Raw genomic sequence first — 20,662 nt, 5'->3', positions numbered from 1 at the left:
CATGACTATGTAAATTTGAATGTTTTTTTTTTACATATATAAGAAAGCAATCCTTCAATGAACTCAGGTCATAGTTGACTCAACAATCTCAAGTAAAGAAATTGGAGGGATTCACGGGAGTGGAGCCACAGGCGTGTGCTCGGACGGCGTAATGACCAATAGTCGATGAATGCGCCTCCTGAGGGACGATGCGACGATCTTCAATGTTTCTGCTATGATGTTCACAGCGATGAAATAAGGCCCGCTAACGAGCGGTGCGACGATCTTGGATGGCTCTACGACGATGTTCGCAGCGACGAAATGCGGCCCGCTAACGAGCGGTGCGACGATCTCACTCAGCGGCAGCAGGCTCTACGACGATACTCGCAGCGAGGGGAATCTTCCCGCTCCGGGGGAAGATGAACGCGGCGCTGACGTTGCAGCGGCGACAGGCGCTACGACGATCTTCGCGGTGACGGAAATGTTCTCACTAAGCCGGCGGTGCGTGAAAAAGTTACAGATCTTTTACTTCTTTTCTCTTGGTCAGCTTCCCAACAGCAGGCACAACTCCCAGAGGCCCCACAATTGGATCAAGCACTCTAGGAAGGGCAGAACTCACACAGTAGAGTTCAGGGGGAAGCTGGGGGTGAAGTCCTTTTGTTCCTGGGACTTCTATAACAGGAGGCCAGCTCTACTCAGGCCCTTGGAGATTCCTTCAAGCCAGGGGACACAGCACACAGCAAAGTCCTTCCCCCTCTCCTTGGCAGCAAAGCAACTGCAGGTCAGCCTTACAGCAGCTCAGTCCGTCTTCTTCAGTCTTCCAGTTTTCTCCTTGGCAGAGGTTCCTTCTTGATTCCAGGATGATCTAATTTTCTGTAGTCTGTGTCCCAATACTTATACCCCAAAATCCTTTGTCCTCTGAAGGCAGAGGGGCCTTCGCCTAGTCAGAACCGTTCTGGCCAGTCCTGGAGCCCTCTGTTTACTTGGTTTCTTCTTTCCTTTGAGAGAGAGGGGCAGGCCCAGGTGCTCCTCCTCCCACCCATCTGCAGGGGAATTTCCCTATTCAGCCCTGGGCTGACTCATTCAGCCTCTGGGAGCCACCCCTGACCCTGTCACTCACAAACCAGACAGGCAATTCACAAACATGACTTCATCAGTGAGAATTATTTAGCTCAAAGGCAAGTAATACAGTGGAGGAAGAAGAGGAAGAAGGACTTATAGTGAGTGGCTGATAGTATACGAGTAATGAAAGGTGTTAGCTTGGACAAGGAACATACAATCATCCTATAAATCCACACACACATTTTTAAAATTTTAGTTTGAATAACGAATATACACATATGAAAAACAAGTTTCAAAAGAGACAGTTATAGACATTCATGTGAGAACATGTATATATCAACATTTCTCTTGAGAAAATGGCAATTAATCTAATCTGGTGTTAAACAAGGAAACAGAGACACAAGACTACAAAAATGGTTAAAATGATGTATTCCAGCTATGTTATCCTTTGCCAGCTTAAGCTATGGGTGGTGTAGATGACATAGTGCTTAGTACAGTGAGTGAAGAAACACAATGTAAATTGTGCAGAGAATTGCAATAAAAACAAATGAGCTCATTAATTGGTAAACAAGTGGTGAAAATGCTTTCAAGGATCAAAAAGTCCAAACTGTCCTGGTAATCACTGCATATATCAAAAACAATTAAGTGTTTCTACATTTACTTTATTTTCATAAAAAAATATAACATTTTCTCTTAAAAACCATATCAATATTTGGACTTAAATTCATGTTGAGTCAGCAGCACAAGTGAATTTACTAAAATCACAATACAATTAATAATTTGGCATCATTTGTAAAGGTGAATACAACATCCATAAATTTCTTCATAAATAATCAAAAATCTCTCTGGTGGCCAGAAAGAATAGTGGCACATAGCTGAGTGTATAAGAATATATTTGTCTTGGATAGAATCATCTTGCATTTTAAATAAATGCATAACTATATCAGAGTAACACTTTGTCAGATATTCTACTGTACATTTCCTGCATTAATAATAAGGAAGCTTGTTTTGAGGAACTACATTCATATAGCAATTCAATTAATTAACTGTGAGCATTATTTTTACAGGCAAAGAATGCTCTTGCACATGGGTTAAAGTCTGCCTGCCATGGCTGTGACTTACTACGTGAGCAATATGAAGAGGAGCAGGAGACAGAGGCTGAGCTGCAACGAGCAATGTCCAAGGCCAACAGGGAGGTTGCTCAGTGGAGGACCAAGTATCAGAGAGATGCCATCCAGCATACAGAAGAACTTGAGGATGCAAAGTAGGGTCCCCTGAAGTTAACATTTCCTGACAAAATATATTTTGCTTTAATTTTTTTTAATAGTATCTCATTACATTTGAATATTCCTTCAGAAAAAAAACCTTTCTCAGCGTCTTCAGGAAGCTGGAGAACAAATTGAAGCTGTAAATTCAAAATGTGCCTCACTTGAAAAAAAAAAGCACAGAAAAAGCAAAGGCTTCAAAATGAAGTGAAAGATCTCATAATTGATATGGAAAGATCCAACAGTGCCTGTGCAACTCTTGACAAAAAACAGAAAAACTTTGACAAGGTATTACTGAACCAGGTTTCAGCTATTTGCCTGTTGTCAGTTGCCTAGTTGTTACATTTATATGAAGTGTAATCTGTATTTTAGATTCTTGCAAAATGGAAACAGAAATATGAAGACTCTCAGGCAGAACTGGAATCTGCCCAGAAGGAGTGCAAAAGCCTGAGCACACAACTGTTCAAGATGAAGAATGCTATGAGGAGTCTCTGGATCAACTTAAAACTCTGAAGCGGGAGAATGAAAACTTACAGCGTAAGGATCTTTGTCATTTACATTCAACACAATTACATTATATCACACAGTAGTATGTTGTATTGCTAAATCTAGATCATAGATTATATTAGTTTCTTCTTTTTAAAAACAGAGGAGATTTCTGATCTCACTGAGCAGGTTTCAGATGGAGCAAAGTATGCCCATGAGCTCCAGAAAGCAAAGAAGCAAATTGAGCAGGAAAAGAGTGAAATTCAAACATCTCTTGAAGAAGAAGAGGTATTTCATTAGTATCCTTCCCACATCAACTTACTAAGCAATTTGTCTTTTTTCAAACAGTACGTGTGGTGTATTGTTAGTGGCTTCTTCAGTTTAGACTATATTCTATAATTGACTTTATCATTTAAACCTAGGCTTCACTTGAACTTGAAGAGGGAAAATACTACGTATCCAACTAGAGTTGACACAAGTAAAATCCGAGATAGATATGAAGATTGCAGAAAAAGATGAAGAAATCGACCAACTGAAAAGAAACCACCAAAAAGTGATAGACACCTTGCAGACCACACTTGATGCCGAAATCCGAAGCAGGAATGATGCCATAAGGTTAAAGAAGAAGATGGAAGGCGACCTAAATGAAATGGAAATCCAGTTGAGCCATGCCAACCGCCAAGCAGCAGAATCCCAAATACAGCTGAGGAATGTAAAAGGGCAACTTAAGGTAGTCTTTGCTGTTATATTTTATATTTTGTGGACATTTTCTAGTATTAAATCTAAAGAACAAAGATACTATTGATTAATATTTGTAAAATCTAAAAGTTAGGTCATCTTTTAACAGGATGCACAAATTCATTCGGATGATGCACTGCGTGGTCAAGAAGACTTGAAAGAACAACTGGCCTTGATGGAATGAAGAGCCAACTTGATGCAGGCAGAAATTGAAGAGATGAGGGCTGCCCTTGAGCAGTCTGAAAGGAGCAGGAAAGTGGCTGAGCAAGAATTGCTTGACACAAGTGAATGTGTTAAACTCTTACATTCACTGGTACTGAACTCCAGAAGGCCAATGCAAACACAGAAACACATTTACCCAAATCTCTGAGCAAAGATGTGAATATATCTCTCTGTACCCTTAACTAAAACTGACATTTAATGTTGACAATAGTATAAATTGTTCTTACAGTTAGAAAGACACATATACTGTAAATTGTGAATCCATCCAATTCCCTTACATAATTAGAGCTAATTTAATAGAAATGAAGATATCACAAGGATATTATTCATGTTATCATCACATAATTATTTAACTATTATGCCAACCCTTACCAATTATATTAAAATACCATTTCAGCTGATTTAGAGCCTATTGTAGTCTTAAGTGCATGTACATGATTATGTAACATTTACACTGAAAGGGAGATCTGAATATCGAATAGGTAGGTGCATCCCTACGGTTCAATCCTCTCCACTTATTAATAAGTGTGTCAGGCACTTTCTGTAACATTGCCATTATTAGACATTTATGGATACAAAGACAAGGCAGACAGGCAAGAAACGTGTTCTTGACCTGGTGGCTACAGTAGGCAAAATGCAAGATACACACTCATGAGCTCTTTCAAGGCCATCTTAAAGGTCATTGTGTTTTGGGAGAGCAATGTATGAAATAATAAGACAGCACAATACTTCTCTACAATTGTATTTTAAAATGTGTAGTATCAACTGACAATCTTAAAAATCTTTAGCTAATGCTGACATATTGTGCCACCTAATTGACTCCTACAATCATCGTAGTTTGCTGTTTACTTTAAATACACTGGCATTTTGTCCCTTTTAATGAAGTTAGATAGTTAACTTTTTAAAAGTAAAACAATAAGGCTGCTTTGAGGTGAAAAAGGATATGAAATAGTTAGCAATTTTTTTAAGCAAGATTATGGAAAATAACCTTTTACCACTTTTAAACAGAACTCAAGCTTGATTAACGCAAAGAAGAAACTGGAAACTGATATTGCCCAGCTTCAAAGGGAAGTGGAAGAGGCCATCCAGGAAGCACGCAATGCAGAAGAGAATGCTAAGAAAGCCATCACTGACGTAAGTATTAGCCAATCAGAGTAGTAGCCAATTTAGTAGCTGGATCTCTTTGTTCTAATTTCTTGCCTGATCCAATAGGCTGCTACGACGGCCGAGGAACTGAAGAAGGAGCAGGACACAAGTGCCTACCTGGAGAGGATGAAGAAGAACTTAGATCAGACAGTGAAGGGTCTTCAGCACCGTCTGGAGGAGGCTGAGCAGCTGGCATTAAAGGGTGGCAAGAAGCAGCTCCAGAAACTGGAAGCCAGAGTGAGTATTTCTGCAAATAGGATTATGTCTCTGGTAAACATGATAAAACACTTGGATAACTCGCTCTCCCTTTCTATATTCATTTTAGATTCGTGAATTGGAAAATGTAAATCTGTAAAGCGCAACCTACTCACCCTTGCGGGTCTCAAGGCACTGGGGGTCATCATGGAAATTAAGTGAGCTATTGCCCAGAGTCACATCGGGCTGAGCTGCCGCCAAAGCCGGGGATTGAACTGTGAACCCTTTGCTCCGAAGCCAGCTGCCCTGGCAGCTGCTCCACACCTCTCATGAACAAAAATTAGGTGTGGAGGCTACAAAAGGCTTAAGATAATGTGAAAGGGGAGTTAAAGAACTTTCATAGCAGGTATTCAAAGTATTCCTGAGTCTTGATTTTTATGTGGTGGACATCAATAATATGCAAATTCAACTCGTAAAAGTAATCTGATATTAAAGCAAGTTTCATAGTCTACTCAGCTTTAAGGTAATTTATTCGTTTTTATAATAAAGAAAACACAATAAAAATTTGATAGAAAACAGGACATAGTATTTCAGAAAGAAAATGTGTTTTGAAAAACAAGAATTATATTGCTCATTGAAAACAAAAACAGTCTAAGGCCAATGTTAATGGGCAACTCTATACCAAGATGATTATTTTTCAGTGAAATTGTTTTCTTTCCTAATATAATTGAGTGGACAGGATCCTCTGGATGTCGCTTACCATATGGATATTTTGGTACCTGAAGACTCAGCCACATAAATTAAGATGAGCGAGAAAATAAATACATTTGACTGATAAGTTCACTGAAAGCAAATGCCCTGTCCAGCCAAGGACGCATGCACTCAACCCTTTCCTTCTAAGGACCCATATTTCCTTTCAATGAGGTCCAATATTTATGCATTAAACAAAGAGCGTATTCATGCACTATATTCTGATGATATGGTCTAAATATTTTTGACTAACATATTTGCACTTTCATAAAGAGATGTGGCAGACTACATACACTGCCCTTTTTGTTAGAGAAAAATTATGTTTGCAATAACTAGTCAATTCAAGAATAGCATTTGTATCAACTGAAAATGGTCAGTGCAAAATTATCTGGTAACTAGTGGCAAATTGCTCAGTCACAAATTCACAGGATGTACTTGTGTCACTTTACTTCAATCATTTGGCTAGTGCACTCTTTTTACCGCTAAAATTATAATTGTATAAATCCATCTCTGTAAACCACACCAGCTGGTTTGCAAACAAAGCTGCATTTTACAATGCAAATGATCTGTTTCATCACAAAATATACAGAGATGTCAAAATCTCCTTCCTCAGGAAAATATGCAATTCGAAAAGGATCACAAAAGCCAGTTTGTGAACCAGAAAGACTTTTTCAAACTGGAAAAATTGCTTTTGTACATTGTAAAAAGATATTTTGCAGTCACAAACCTGGAATTTTGTGAGATGAAGACTTTATACCTGTAAAATATCTTTGTACATTTGACTTGTTATTCTCTGCTTTGCATGCTCTGTATGCTCTGTAATACAGGTTACATGTCTTAGTAAGTCTGTTATTTAGAAATAGTATAGGGTTTTATGCAGATTGTTGTGTTAATCACATTATTTTTTATTACTAAGTATGAGAGTATCTGAATACGAAATGCTAAAAACCTTAAAGCATTTCTTTATTGTTCTAGCATATATTTTCCATCGTTATAACGAAAGACAAGGCATATACATAGAAACTTTGTGTGCACCAATCTATATCGTCATTACTAGGTGTGGGTATTACTCGCATAATTTTGTCTATTGTAAATACCTGAAATTACCACAAAAGTATGCAAAATTGAACACAAATGTGCAAAATGCATCTCCCACTCACATAATTACCCAAACGGTCCACTCAGGTAAAAATTAATTGCAAAAATGTAATTTCCAAATTGATATCCGGTTGCCTATGTTTAAAACACTGCAGCTTGCATTTGGATTTGCAGTTTTGTGCTAAACAAATACCTGAACGTTCCACTCGGGTAAAAAAATCTACCTGAAATATTTGTTTGACCTCCCATGTTAAAGGAACTGCTGTTCATGTGCAAAACACTGCTGTTCACATTCAGATTTGTAGTTTCCCACTCAAAAATTACCTGAACTGTCCACTTGGGTAAAACTTGACATGTAAGGGTGCTTGCGTTAAAAAAAGACCACAATGGTACATCTTGCAGTAAAATGTCTCGACGAAATTGCACGATGTGGTGTAATTGTGTAATCTGTGTTATTTCACATAAAGTTTGTTTTGTAAAATTACAAAGATTAAGCCAATCATTTGGGTGTAATTAAACATTTGTCAAGGCCTAATTAGTACATCATTTCCTATAACTGCTTTTTCAACAGTGTACTCATTGAACATATGTATTTCGTACTCTCTCATCACTTTGCACTTTGGAGGAGTTTCATAATATTATATGTGATAAACACTTGGCAATAGTATTGCAATCACCTCATCACTGCACTGTAAATTACATAAATAATTACATTTGTATCTCCATTTATGCTTCTCACCAAAAGATATTATTGCAGGGGTTAAGACTATTAAATATATACTTAGCTCACAATTTAGTATTAGGTTGAAGTCACGGATGCCATATAATTGAATGTTGTTATCCTCGATATATATTACCATACAGTTATCACTTTTCAGATGTGTTGGTGCAGTCAGTCGTGACATGTTTTTGAATCCCATGAAGCATGATTTGAACATGAGTGTCCAGTATTCCTAAAGTGTTTTGTGACACATTCTGCCTCTCTTTAAAAAAAACAGTATCTGATGAAATATTATTTGATGCATGTAAACTAAAGTTCAGTAAATTAGCTGAGATTAGGAAGTTGATACACTTGCTTTCCATTGCTGAAGTTTGTTTGAAACAAAGTAATATTATTTTACCCCATTGGCTACTTTCTTTTTCACAGTCCTTACTTTATGAGTGTTCTAATCATGAACAGGTACCCTATACCTGCCCTTTAACTAGAAGACATACTGCCCACAGCTTGCCCTGCAATGGCTAAGACGGAAACAATGAGCCAATAGCAGCCCCAATGCATGGCGCCATAGCTTATTAACCTCTTCTGTGCCCATGACGAGATAGTCTCGTCATGGAGCACGGTCGCGCTGTGCCCATGACGAGACTATCTCGTCATGAAACCCGCCCACTAAGGAAACGCCCGGCACAGGAGGGGGAAAGGGTGTGGCACTGAAGGGGTTAATGCAAATGGTCCCTTGTTGACCAAAATAGGGACTATGGGCCCGATTCACAAAGGTAAACTTAGACGTTTGGTCTAAACTTAGACCAAACAACTAGGTTTGAGACTTTGGGAATTCACAAAAGTAATTTGCGAGTAGTATCTCAATGTGCGGAGTCGAGGCAGAAATCTGCTCCGAAGGGATATATAAAGATACTACTCGTAAATGCCCTTTGTGAATTCCCAAAGTCTCAAACTTAGATGTTTGGTCTAAGTTTAGACCAAACGTCTAGGTTTACCTTTATGTATCAGGCTCAGTATGGGTTGTTTTTGTCAATCCTGTTTGAGCCCGGAGGAGGCTGGGCCACCGCTCTTGGTTCTGTTTTTTAAATGTAATGTGTAGTGCAATTTTGACTGCCCTCTAGGAAACCGGGTTTGTACGATGGAGGCAGATTAAATAGTTCTGGCAGCTATTAAAAGTCACATAGGACGCTTAGCTGCCTGTTGTTTGACCTGGAGTGTTAGCAGGATGGCTAAGTGAAAGTACAGCCCTAATATGAAGGGAAAAACCAAAGAAAATGAAATGATGGACGGAGTGTTGAACATTGCAAGCACTCACCCCCAGTCAACTTATATGGGTTTAATCCATCACCGTTCTTTAGCCGACTCTGCCACCCCAGTTCAGACATGGCCATATGCAAATCAGTCTGACCCTGTGCCTCATGGGAACAGTCCAGCCCGAACTGCCAAGCCATGTCTTCCCTGGACCGGAAACAAGCTTCCTAGGACCGGTTTCTGGCATTTCAGCCGTCTTCAGCCAGGATTGCTTGAATCCAGTGGCAAAGTGAGCAAGGGACTCACGTCTGAGCATACCCTGCCAACTTATGGCGAACAGAGCAAAAAACAAAGAAAATGATGGAGGGAGTGTTGAACATTGCAAGCACTCACCCCCAGTCAACTGATCTGGGTTTAATCCATCACCGTTCTTTAGCCCACTCTGCCACCCCAGTTCAGACATGGCCATATGCAAATCAGTCTGACCCTGTGCCTCATGGGAACAGTCCAGCCCGAACTGCCAAGCAATGTCTTCCCTGGACCGGCAACAAGCTTCCTAGGACCGGTTTCTGGCATTTCAGCCGTCTTCAGCCAGGATTGCTTGAATCCAGTGGCAAAGTGAGCAAGGGACTAACTTCTGAGCATACCCTGCCAACTTATGGCGAACAGAGCAAAAACCAAAGTAAATGATGGACGGAGTGTTGAACATTGCAAGCACTCACCCCCAGTCAACTGATCTGGGTTTAATCCATCACCGTTCTTTAGCCCACTCTGCCACCCCAGTTCAGACATGGCCATATGCAAATCAGTCTGACCCTGTGCCTCATGGGAACAGTCCAGCCTGAACTGCCAAGCCATGTCTTCCCTGGACCGGAAACAAGCTTCCTAGGACCGGTTTCTGGCATTTCAGCCGTCTTCAGCTAGGATTGCTTGAATCCAGTGGCAAAGTGAGCAAGGGACTCACGTCTGAGCATACCCTGCCAACTTATGGAGAACAAAGCAAAAACCAAAGAAAATGATGGACGGAGTGTTGAACATTGCAAGCACTCACCCCCAGTCAACTGATCTGGGTTTAATCTATCACCGTTCTTTAGCCCACTCAGCAACCCCAGTTCAGACATGGCCATATGCAAATCAGTCTGACCCTGTGCCTCATGGGAACAGTCCAGCCCGAACTGCCAAGCCATGTCTTCCCTGGACCGGAAACAAGCTTCCTAGGACCGGTTTCTGGCATTTCAGCCGTCTTCGGCCAGGATTGCTTGAATCCAGTGGCAAAGTGAGCAAGGGACTCACGTCTGAGCATACTCTGCCAACTTATGGCGAACAAAGCAAAAACCAAAGAAAATGATGGATGGAGTGTTGAACATTGCAAGCACTCACCCCAGTCAACTGATCTGGGTTTAATCCATCAGACGTGAGTCCCTTGCTCACTTTGCCACTGGATTCAAGCAAGCCTGGCTGAAGACGGCTGAAATGCCAGAAACCGGTCCTAGGAAGCGTGTTTCCGGTCCAGGGAAGGCATGGCTTGGCAGTTCGGGCTGGACTGTTCCCATGAAGCACAGGGTCAGACTGATTTGCATATGGCCATGTCTGAACTGGGGTGGCAGAGTGGGCTAAAGAACGGTGATGGATCAAACCCAGATCTGTTGACTGGGTGTGAGTGTTTGATTGGTTCCGATGCTCCGTCCATCACCACCCCCTTTGTACCGCTTTGTTCGCCATAAGTTGGCAGGGTATGCTCAGACGTGAGTCCCTTGCTCACTTTGCCACTGGATTCAAGCAAGCCTGGCTGAAGACGGCTGAAATGCCAGAAACCGGTCCTAGGAAGCTTGTTTCCGGTCCAGGGAAGGCATGGCTTGGCAGTTCGGGCTGGACTGTTCCCATGAGGCACAGGGTCAGACTGATTTGCATATGGCCATGTCTGAACTGGGGTGGCAGAGTGGGCTAAAGAACGGTGATGGATCAAACCCAGATCTGTTGACTGGGTGTGAGTTTTTGGTTGGTTCCGATGTTCCGTCCATCACCACCCCCTTTTGTACCGCTTTGTTCGCCATAAGTTGGCAGGGTATGCTCAGACGTGAGTCCCTTGCTCACTTTGCCACTGTATTCAAGCAAGCCTGGCTGAAGACGGCTGAAATGCCAGAAACCGGTCCTAGGAAGCTTGTTTCCGGTCCAGGGAAGGCATGGCTTGGCAGTTCGGGCTGGACTGTTCCCATGAGGCACAGGGTCAGACTGATTTGCATATGGACATGTCTGAACTGGGGTGGCAGAGTGGGCTAAAGAACGGTGATGGATCAAACCCAGATCTGTTGACTGGGTGTGAGTGTTTGATTGGTTCCGATGCTCCGTCCATCACCACCCCCTTTTGTACCGTTTTGTTCGCCATAAGTTGGCAGGGTATGCTCAGACGTGAGTCCCTTGCTCACTTTGCCACTGGATTCAAGCAAGCCTGGCTGAAGATGGCTGAAATGCCAGAAACCGGTCCTAGGAAGCTTGTTTCCGGTCCAGGGAAAACATGGCTTGGCAGTTCGGCCTGGACTGTTCCCATGAGGCACAGGGTCAGACTGATTTGCATATGGCCATGTCTGAACTGGGGTGGCAGAGTGGGCTAAAGAACGGTGATGGATCAAACCCAGATCTGTTGACTGGGTGTGAGTGTTTGATTGGTTCCGATGCTCCGTCCATCACAACCCCTTTTTGTACCGCCTAATATGAAGGGGGCAGCTGCAATAAAGCTGGTAAACCTGATGCGTATATTGAGAAGGCAGCGGGGTCCTAGATAAAGACATCCTTCTTGCCGAATTGTGGCTATCAACTACTCTTCTGTCCAATGACTGTGGAGCCTCATTCATCACATTAACCCGGGCCCCTTCTGACAAATATGCTTCCCCCTCTAATACGCAGGATGTGTGGCAAGTTTCATCACCTTGCAGTAAACAGAAATGAGGGACAACTCACAGACAAACAGTTAATTTAACCAAGCCACCAACCTCTAGGAATCCAATGCCTGATACCATCTTCAATAATAAGAGGTCAATGGTGGTATATTTGCCCAGTTTAGCAAGGGTGTTGCTGACCTCCTTGATTCCAAGTTATCAGAGCTGTATGAACGTTTGGGGTGTATTGAGGTGAAACTTAACAAATTGGATGTTAGGCCTGCCGAAAGCCTAGTGGGAGGGGGTGGCTCCATAATTGTCCTGATGCGATCAGGACACACGGCTCCTGGTTGAGGGGAAGGGGCAGCTGCCCTTTTGTGTGTCAAGTGGAGCTCCTGAGTCTGGTATAGCTACTTCTAGCTGTGCAAGGGAATCTGAGCAGCCCAGATTACAAGCTGGGGGCCCCAGGACAATGGGAAACCCCAATTTACCTCCCAATCAGGTGGGTTCAGCTATGGGATGCATCTCTTGATGCAAGCTCCCGCCAGCAGCATGCCCCTATGTCATAATTATGGCAAATATTCCAATCCTATGCCCCTGTGAGTCCGCTGTGAAGTTAATTAACAAGACTACTCACTGGATTAACAAGAACATAGGGTGCCAGGGAAACATTATTACTGAGGTTCTTATGGCGAGAAAGGTGGGCTGAGTTGGGAAGATGCATAAAGAATTTATGGGGGATTGTGTTATTGTTACCTTTCGAAGACCTAGGTTTGCAGGTGATCTTATTCGGGCCTCTTATCAAGGTCAAAACAAATTTTGTTATGGTACAATATTGCCCCCTTGGCTACTTCTATAGAGAGTTGGTCAAAAATACACCTACACAGGAGAGTGTTCCCTGCTTATGCCTGCCCAGTCATTTTCCCACGATATTCCCACTCAAAATGACTTTCTCTCCTTGGGGATTTGTCAGAGAATGACTGACTAAGCGTTTGTAATGTGATAAAAATGACCCCTGTCCTGGATGTTAGAATTGGAATGGGCCCTTCCGTTGTCAGGCCCTGCGCACCCCTTGGCAAATTGCAAGGATTTGACAGCCGTCAATTTTAAAGAACACTACTTGTCAACTAGCAAGGTGAATCAAGCTATCTTTTGGAATATTGCTGGCTTTGCTAGAAAGTGGGCTTCGAGGATTGGGATAACATCATACGTAAATTAAGATATTATTTTTTGCAAGAGACTTGGGCCAATGAAACTACACCACACGGTTTCTGTGGTACCAGCTTTGTTGAGCAGAGCAAGGGCAGGATTAACGGTCTGCTGTAAAGTCACTCTGGAGCATAACAATAGTCTGGTCCCTTGCAGTAGCAACTTATTTGAAGCTTTGTTATCCATGTGGCCTGATAGTTTGAATATTGTCTAAATTAGCTTCTATAATGGGAATTTTGAGTCTCACATTGTTGCAAATTTTAATATGTTATCTGATTTTATTCTCAGCCTTGAAATCCAACTTGCATTTTTGCACAAAGTGTATCAAACTATTTTAGGAGTGAATTTTAATGCTAATGTTGCGTTAAAACAGGTGGGAAATGAGTGCACCATGTTTGACAATATTAGTATAGGTAATGATAATCAGTCCACGGACCAGAGGGCCCATGTTCTCTTCCAACTGATTAAACCGTTCGATCTTACTAACATCAGTGAACTTTTGGACGCGGCCTATTCTTCTAAGGCTACTTTTGAAAGGGGAGAGTAACGCTCTGTCATTGACTATATTTTTGCCTCCCATGAACTGCTGGCTAGGTCTTTTAGGGCAGTTATAGACGTAAGTTGATATACTGACCATAGGGGCACATGTAGAATAGTACAAGTTTGCAAGTCTTTAATAGCACATTTTTGCGAATCGCTATTAAGGACTCGCAAACTGCTATGTAGGTAGGAATCTGCTAATATTTAGAGATTCCTACGCATTCCTTATTTACGACTCACAAATTGCGAGTCGCAAATAAGGAATGGCTTCCCAAGAGGCCCATAGGAATGTATGGGAATAGTGTGCGCAATTTGCGAGTACCCAATAGGTAATCGCAAATTGCGCACGCAATTTCAGGGCTACAAGGGTTCCTAAAGGACACCCTGTTGCACCCCTGCAATATACAGGTGTGCACATGTGGCGCACATACATGCCCAGGGGCATGTATTTGCACCACAAGACACTTTGAAAAATGCATAAAATTGCATTTTTAAAGGAAATCGCAATTTACCAACAAACTGAAGTTGGTGGTAATTTGCAATTCCTTACAGCAGAATTGCAATTTGCGATGTCTCCCAGAATAGCAATTAGGGAATCGCAAATTGCGATTCTCTAAATGCTTGCGCACAATAGGGAATCGCAAATTTTGCGATTCCTCATTTTGCGAGTGGGTTTCAACTTAAGCGATCGCAAACGCTGAAATTCAGTGAATTTCAGCGTTTGAAAACGCAATTTACCTTGATACATCTGGCCCATAATCCCTTAAGCCTTGGTTTATGTATCATTGATTTGCCCAATTTAGGGTCAGACTAATTCCAATGATTTTCCCTGATCGGGACCTCCAAGTGAGACATGGCAGACTTCAGCAGGGAAAAAAAACAATACTCCCCAAGTGCAGGGAGAAAAATCCCGGAGCATCAACAACACTATATATTTGTTTTTCTGGAAAAAAACTGCTTTGAACGTTCACTTTTGAAACCAAGAAATGTATGTCAAGTGGGACCTGCTTGCCATTCATCTGTGCCTTCAGTGCAACTGCTGTACTGGCAGATGCACTGAAGGCAAAAAAGATCCCTGCAAGCAGGCGGGGATCACTCAATATGGCAGATTTTCCTAAGGTAGGCTTCTGGGTCACTCCACAAATAACAAATGAGATCTAAGATCTGTTGTTGACACATATGACATGACACTAACATGTTTTCTGGGCAGAGCAGCACCTGCAGTTTTTACAAATTGGAAACAACCACCTAAAGAGGGTTGAAGTTCACTCCTTCTATTACTGTTGAGACACATCTGCGTCTCTATATGGGAGCAATCTCACTAATGGCAGTTAAATGCTGCTCTATAAGCTATACTTTTTCACACCTGACATCTAGGCAGTCCATTTTACCTGCAGCAGATACTCTATAATTAGCAGGGAAGGATCTATCCTCTTGTTGTCAGTATTCCTTTTGTTAGATCATGTCAATAACAGTGCTTCACAGACTATGCTTGCTCTCCATTGCCTTCTATATTGTAATTTATTTCCATCCTGTGCTTTTTTACCCTCTCTAGTCAGAGGAAGGCAGGAAGGATGTTCTGAGGCTGCAAGATTTGGTCGATAAGCTGCATCTCAAAGTAAAAGCTTATAAAAGACAAACTGAAGCAGTTGTAAGCGGAATTTTAAAATATGTTAGAAATTGATTCATATTTTTGTTCTATCAGATCTATAATGAAAAATATTTGTTTGATGAAATAATCTCCAACAGAACAGTGTATTCCATCAGTACGTTTGTCGCAGACACAATTTGCCCATGATTTAAGTATGATTTAGGATCATTAAAGCAACGAAAAGGCAATTGCAGGACAAGGCAAATGGTTAGTCAAATGGATGCCTTGTTTATGCAGTTATAAATGTCACACTTTCTGGTGCAGACATATCAGTTTAGAAACTGTTGTGTTAGCTATTCTCAGACAAAATGTTGAGAAATGCAGTTGGGTGGCCAAAGAAAAATGTATATCTCACAGTTTTGGTATGGATTATTCCACGTGGCCATCAAATCCAGGTAATGGTGCCCTCAAAGGTTCCTACAGTTGTGTTCACCAGCCCACTAACGAGCCCCAAAGTTGAGACGAGAATGCTAAGCAGGGGGCCTCGGGATTACCATTAGGAATGGAAACTTTAGACAGTAATGCAATAAGGAATGGAAAGGGTTGGTGTGTGAAGGGAAGAACAGCGAAAGTGTGTAGCCAGTGAAGGCAAAGTCAGGATGCTTGAGGGACAGTACTTGCTTTTGGGAAACATTAAAAGCATTTTAACAGGTACTTTGGTTAAAAAGCAAGGACTTTAGAGGCAATGGGGGGACTCAAGGTTGCAGGGTGTGCCACTTCCTCACTAGAAAGGTAAGTGAATTGGATTATGATTGAGACAGAAGGAAGTTGTAGGAGAGATTAGAGTTATTTATGGGGGTACTACCATTACAATGTACTAAACAACTTGCTGACTTTGTAGTGACAATTGATGTTCATGGTATAGAATTTATATTTATAAAAATATATATATATACTTTTACTTATCAGTGCTCATTTGACCAAGAATCCTTCTCCAACTAGTTCGCCAAGTGGTTCTCATTTAATAATACAAATTGTGCTCATGCTTTCCAAAAATATAACTTCTCTTAAATGTATTTAAAACATAAATTATACAGAAGCGCTCATTTCGAGTAGTAGGTAAAATCTTATCACTGTGTAGATACGGTGTGATGGAATTATTGCACTGGGTATTTCCCCAGACTGAGGTATTTACTGCATTCACTAATTACCACCTTCACTCCCCCCACAATTTACCCAGATAGATTTCGCCTGTGAAAACCTAGTGAACTTTACTGGAGTAAAATGCTTAGAAAAAGTCAAAACATTCTGAAGTTGGCGTGGGAAATACCGATCTGCAAAACATGTTTCATTTCCATCTACAAAACAGAGACTAGTAGTGATTTTCTGCACCTAGTAAATACCCTAATGAAACTACTCATAAACAGAGCCTAAATATTCACAGATACCATAACACTAATGATCCTACATTCACATCTGACCTTGAGTTCATTTGCAATTTTCTTGAAATTCACGCAAAATAACCAGAGCACGCCTAGGAAACTATAACACTCTCAATGCATTTGTGCATGCATAAAAATGGACATGGAGGGGCAGATATACTAAGATTTTACGCTTTGTTTGCATCACAAAAGTGATGCAAATCGTCACAAAATCTTTTTGCCCAATATTCTTTCCAAAGCTAAACTTTGCATTACCTAGCGCCAAGGTGGCGTACCATGGGTAGTGCATGGGCGTTCTCATGCAACCACCCAAGGTTTCTGACGGTTAACCCAATCTACTAAATAAAGTAGACAGAGTTTAGCCACAGAGAAAAGTGCACCCTTCAACTAGGCGCTATGAAGGAGAAATGCTTTCTTTCTCCTTTATTTTCTGACTTTGCATGTGTGCTGCCTGTAAAGGACACATACAAAGTGGGAAAATGTTTAAAATTAGTCTAAGCATAGTATTTTGTACTGGAAGGATAGCCTTCCAGTACAAGACCTATGCTTGACTCATGGAGAAACCCTTGCACTATGACGCAAAGGTGTCTCCGTGGCGCAAATCAGCTAATTTCAGTGCCTGGGCTAGGGAGAGGGGAAGAGAGTGCCATATTTCAGTAAATTTCACGCTCTCCTGCTCTCTCCTTCTTACGCAGTGGAGCACAACATTTGCGGCTGCTGCACTGCGCTGCATGAGAAATTAGTAAATCTGTCCCCTAGGCTTTAAGTCCTTGAGAAAAAGTTTTTGCTATATATTTAGTTGAAACCCATTTTTCTTGTGAAGTATTTCCATCCTCTCTAATCCCCGAGATTATAGAGATTTTGACTCAGTGTTCCCATCTTGGCTTTGTCCATACTCATATCCCTTATAGGAATAAACCTCCAACTGTAGCTAGGAGATTAATATGAGTCTTGAAAAAATGTGGGAATCCCAGGAAACGCGTGTACACTGTCGTGCCAATGACTTTCAGGCTCCGTCTTTGTAGATCAGAATTAAAAACCATATTTTACACACTGCATTAACATGTGGTTCCTTTTTAGGAGGAGCAATCCAATACCAACATTTCTAATTCTCGCAAGATTCAGCATGAGCTGGTAACGCAGAATCGCAGGTTAACAAGCTCAGATTTAAATCCCGCGAGATCACCAAGATTGGCAAAAGTGAAGAATGAAAGAGTTTCAAAGCAGGCGGGTCGCCAAGAAATTAGCAAAATGTGTCGTTCCTTGTGACCCGTAATTACCCTGTACAGTAGCAAATACATTTAAAAAAAATCTCACAGAATTATGAATGCTTCCTTTTATTTCAACTAAAATTGATCACATTGCTCGCAGAGTAAGTTTGCGAGAGTTATTGCTTTTTTCAACATCAAATTCAGTGAACCTTACGACTCCATGTTAATAGTCCAGTCAAGGTCTTTTGTAGGTTTTGGGAGCAAAGGATGAAGCACACCTTAATATTAATAAAAAGCAGACTCACAAGGCATGAATTCCACACCGAGCCCATAAGCGATCCCACCTACGCTTCTATCAAAAAGATGCAACATGATATCATTTTACAGTAAAACATTCAGGACGTTGAACAGAAAGAGTGAACAGGAAGTTCCCGTAAATTACTTCTGCATTTTTTATGTTCGCCAGTTTAATTACGGCACTATGTGGCTAGAATCATCTTTTCCTGGTGCTGCTCTTAAAGGAGCTATGGTGTCACTTGAATGTGTCCAAATGCAAATATCATAATTCCCTGCTTAATGGCTCCAAAGGAAATCTTCACCTGATAACATTGCTCGCTAGGGAGATAGTGGGGTAAAGACTTACAAAAAAAGTAAGGACATCCATTGAGTGGACTTGTGGGAAATCGAAAGGAACGCCTGAGGGACATTGGAAGGACCTGTATTAAACACAAACTTGTGCTTATAAGCTAGAGGCGTGCAGTGTTGATCCACAAGGTCCATAGCAATCCTTGTTTTGAGGATGCCAACATCCGTTGATATGACTCAATGTTGAACTGAATTTTGACCCAGTCAAGAGGTACTTTATTTATGCGACTGATGTTCGTCCTGTCATCCTCCAAGTCATTTTTGTTGGGGTTTTCATATTGTTTAAATGAGATTTTTCTTGGTCAATACTCATTAGAAAGTATCAATACACTGTATAACAATGATACATTAAATCAAAAGCTGCAGGAATATGCTTGTATGTGATCCATCCTGTTACCTTGTGGTTCCATGACTAAATTTGTTTGAGTAGAGCATTTTTTAGTGGTAATACCCCATGCACCTTGTTGCAAGACTGCTTCCTCAAAGGTGCTAAATACCTCTAGCAGTTTTCCTAGTGGAAGACCTTCTGCTGGAAAAATTAAATGCTTTGAGTTGTGTCCCTCTCTGGAGCTGATTGACTCATAGTACTAGCTAATCTTGTCTCTGTGAATGTGCTCCATATCCTCCAACTGAGAGGCACGGGAGTGATTTGCTCTATGTATCACAAAGGTTGAAGGGGGCCTCCAGGATCTCATTGCATGAAGTAAGCAGCTCTAACATGATTGCTTAACCCCTTGTGTGCCCATGACGAGCTGGACTCGTCATGGGCCGCGGTTGCGCTGTGCCCATGACGAGTCCAGCTCGTCATAAACCCCGCCCGCTAATGTAACGGCCGGCATAGGGCGGGGAAAGGGCGTGGCAAACAAGGGGTTAATGAAAGGATGTGACAATTCCCACTGCTAATGGAATGAAGGTTGAATTATTAACTGTGGTAATTTAGCATCATGCCTATAGCAGGTATTTCCTGAGATGTTTTGCCTTCTTGTTGAACATTAGGACTCCTTTAACTAATGTTAAGCTATGTTAGACGTTATTTCTATGGTGTGCACCCTTGAGGATAGCCAGGCATTTTGCAGGTGGATAGACAACTGTCTCCTAGGAGAGAATTAGTCTATGAGCCATGTCTTCAGCTTCTTGCGGAAGTCGGGAAGCAGTAAAGAAGCTCTGATGTGCTGTGGGGGGTTGTTCCATGCCTTGAGGGAGATGTATGAGAAATAGTTGCCACCGGCAATGGTCTTCTGAATACAGGGAATGTGTGGAAGTGAGAATCCACCTGGGTAGAGGTGTCTGGGAGATACGTGGAAATGTATGCAGTTGTTGAGGTAAGCTAGACCAATGCTGTATAGTGCATTGTATGTGTGAGTCAGCAGTTTAAACTGAGTGTGTTTGTGTATGGGGAGCCAGTAGAGTTGTCTGAAATATGTGGGGATGTGGGTTTGGCAAGCAAAGCCTTGCTGCTTGGTTCTGGATGGTTTGGAGTCTGTCCAGGAGTTACTTGGTGGTTTCTGCATAGAGTGAGTTGCCGTAGTCCAAACTGATAGTAATCAGGGCCTGTGTTACCGTTTCTCTGGTGTTTTCTGGAAGCCATTTGAAAATCTTGCATAGCATTTTAAGGATGTGGAAGCAGGTGGAGGTGACTGTCTTTATGTGGGCTTACTGTCCAGTTTGTTGTCCTGAATGATTCAGAGATTTCTGGCCTGGGTGATGGGGGTCAGGTTAGGGCCACGAGCAGTAGGTCACCAGGTGATTTCCCAGGCCGATGTTTCTCTTCTGAAGGAGACAAAGGCTGAGGCATAGAGCTCCTCAGTAAAAATGAAGGCTGAAGCTGAAATCCCTTTAGAGGAGAAGAAAATCTTACTAGCTCATGAAGTGAGTGAAAAAGGTACTGGACCTAAAAGCCAAACACCTCTCAGAGCCCATCAGAAATTGTAGCACAGACAATGCAGTTTCCAATGGAGGCAAAAAGTCCACATTCATAATGACCTACTACCCAGTAATGAGGAGGGTGATGATATTGATAAGTGGCTTGCAACTTATGAGGCGGCCCTGAGAATGCAGAGGAGGATTGGGAGGCTAGTCTATGGAATCTCATTCCAGTGGTGTGAAGGGATATCCTACTGGCATTATAGGTAGCTGACCAGATGACCTATACCTCCATTAACACAGCCCTTATCACCAAATTTGGTGTCACCCCAGAGAAGTACCACCAGAGGTTCAGGGACAGTCACAAACTGT

General features: G+C 41.8%; 1 pseudogene; it reads left to right on the top strand.

Moving 5' to 3' along the window:
* Positions 1–17,782, top strand: part of LOC146809881 (uncharacterized) — a 102,934-nt pseudogene extending 85,152 nt beyond the window's left edge.
* Positions 17,783–20,662: the final 2,880 nt, after the last annotated feature.

The sequence above is a fragment of the Triturus cristatus genome, chromosome 7, assembly GCF_964204655.1.
Source record: "Triturus cristatus chromosome 7, aTriCri1.1, whole genome shotgun sequence".
NCBI classification, from domain to species: domain Eukaryota; kingdom Metazoa; phylum Chordata; class Amphibia; order Caudata; family Salamandridae; genus Triturus; species Triturus cristatus.
Note: the sequence above shows the minus strand (reverse complement) of the source record. Positions and strands in the feature narration are given on the sequence as shown.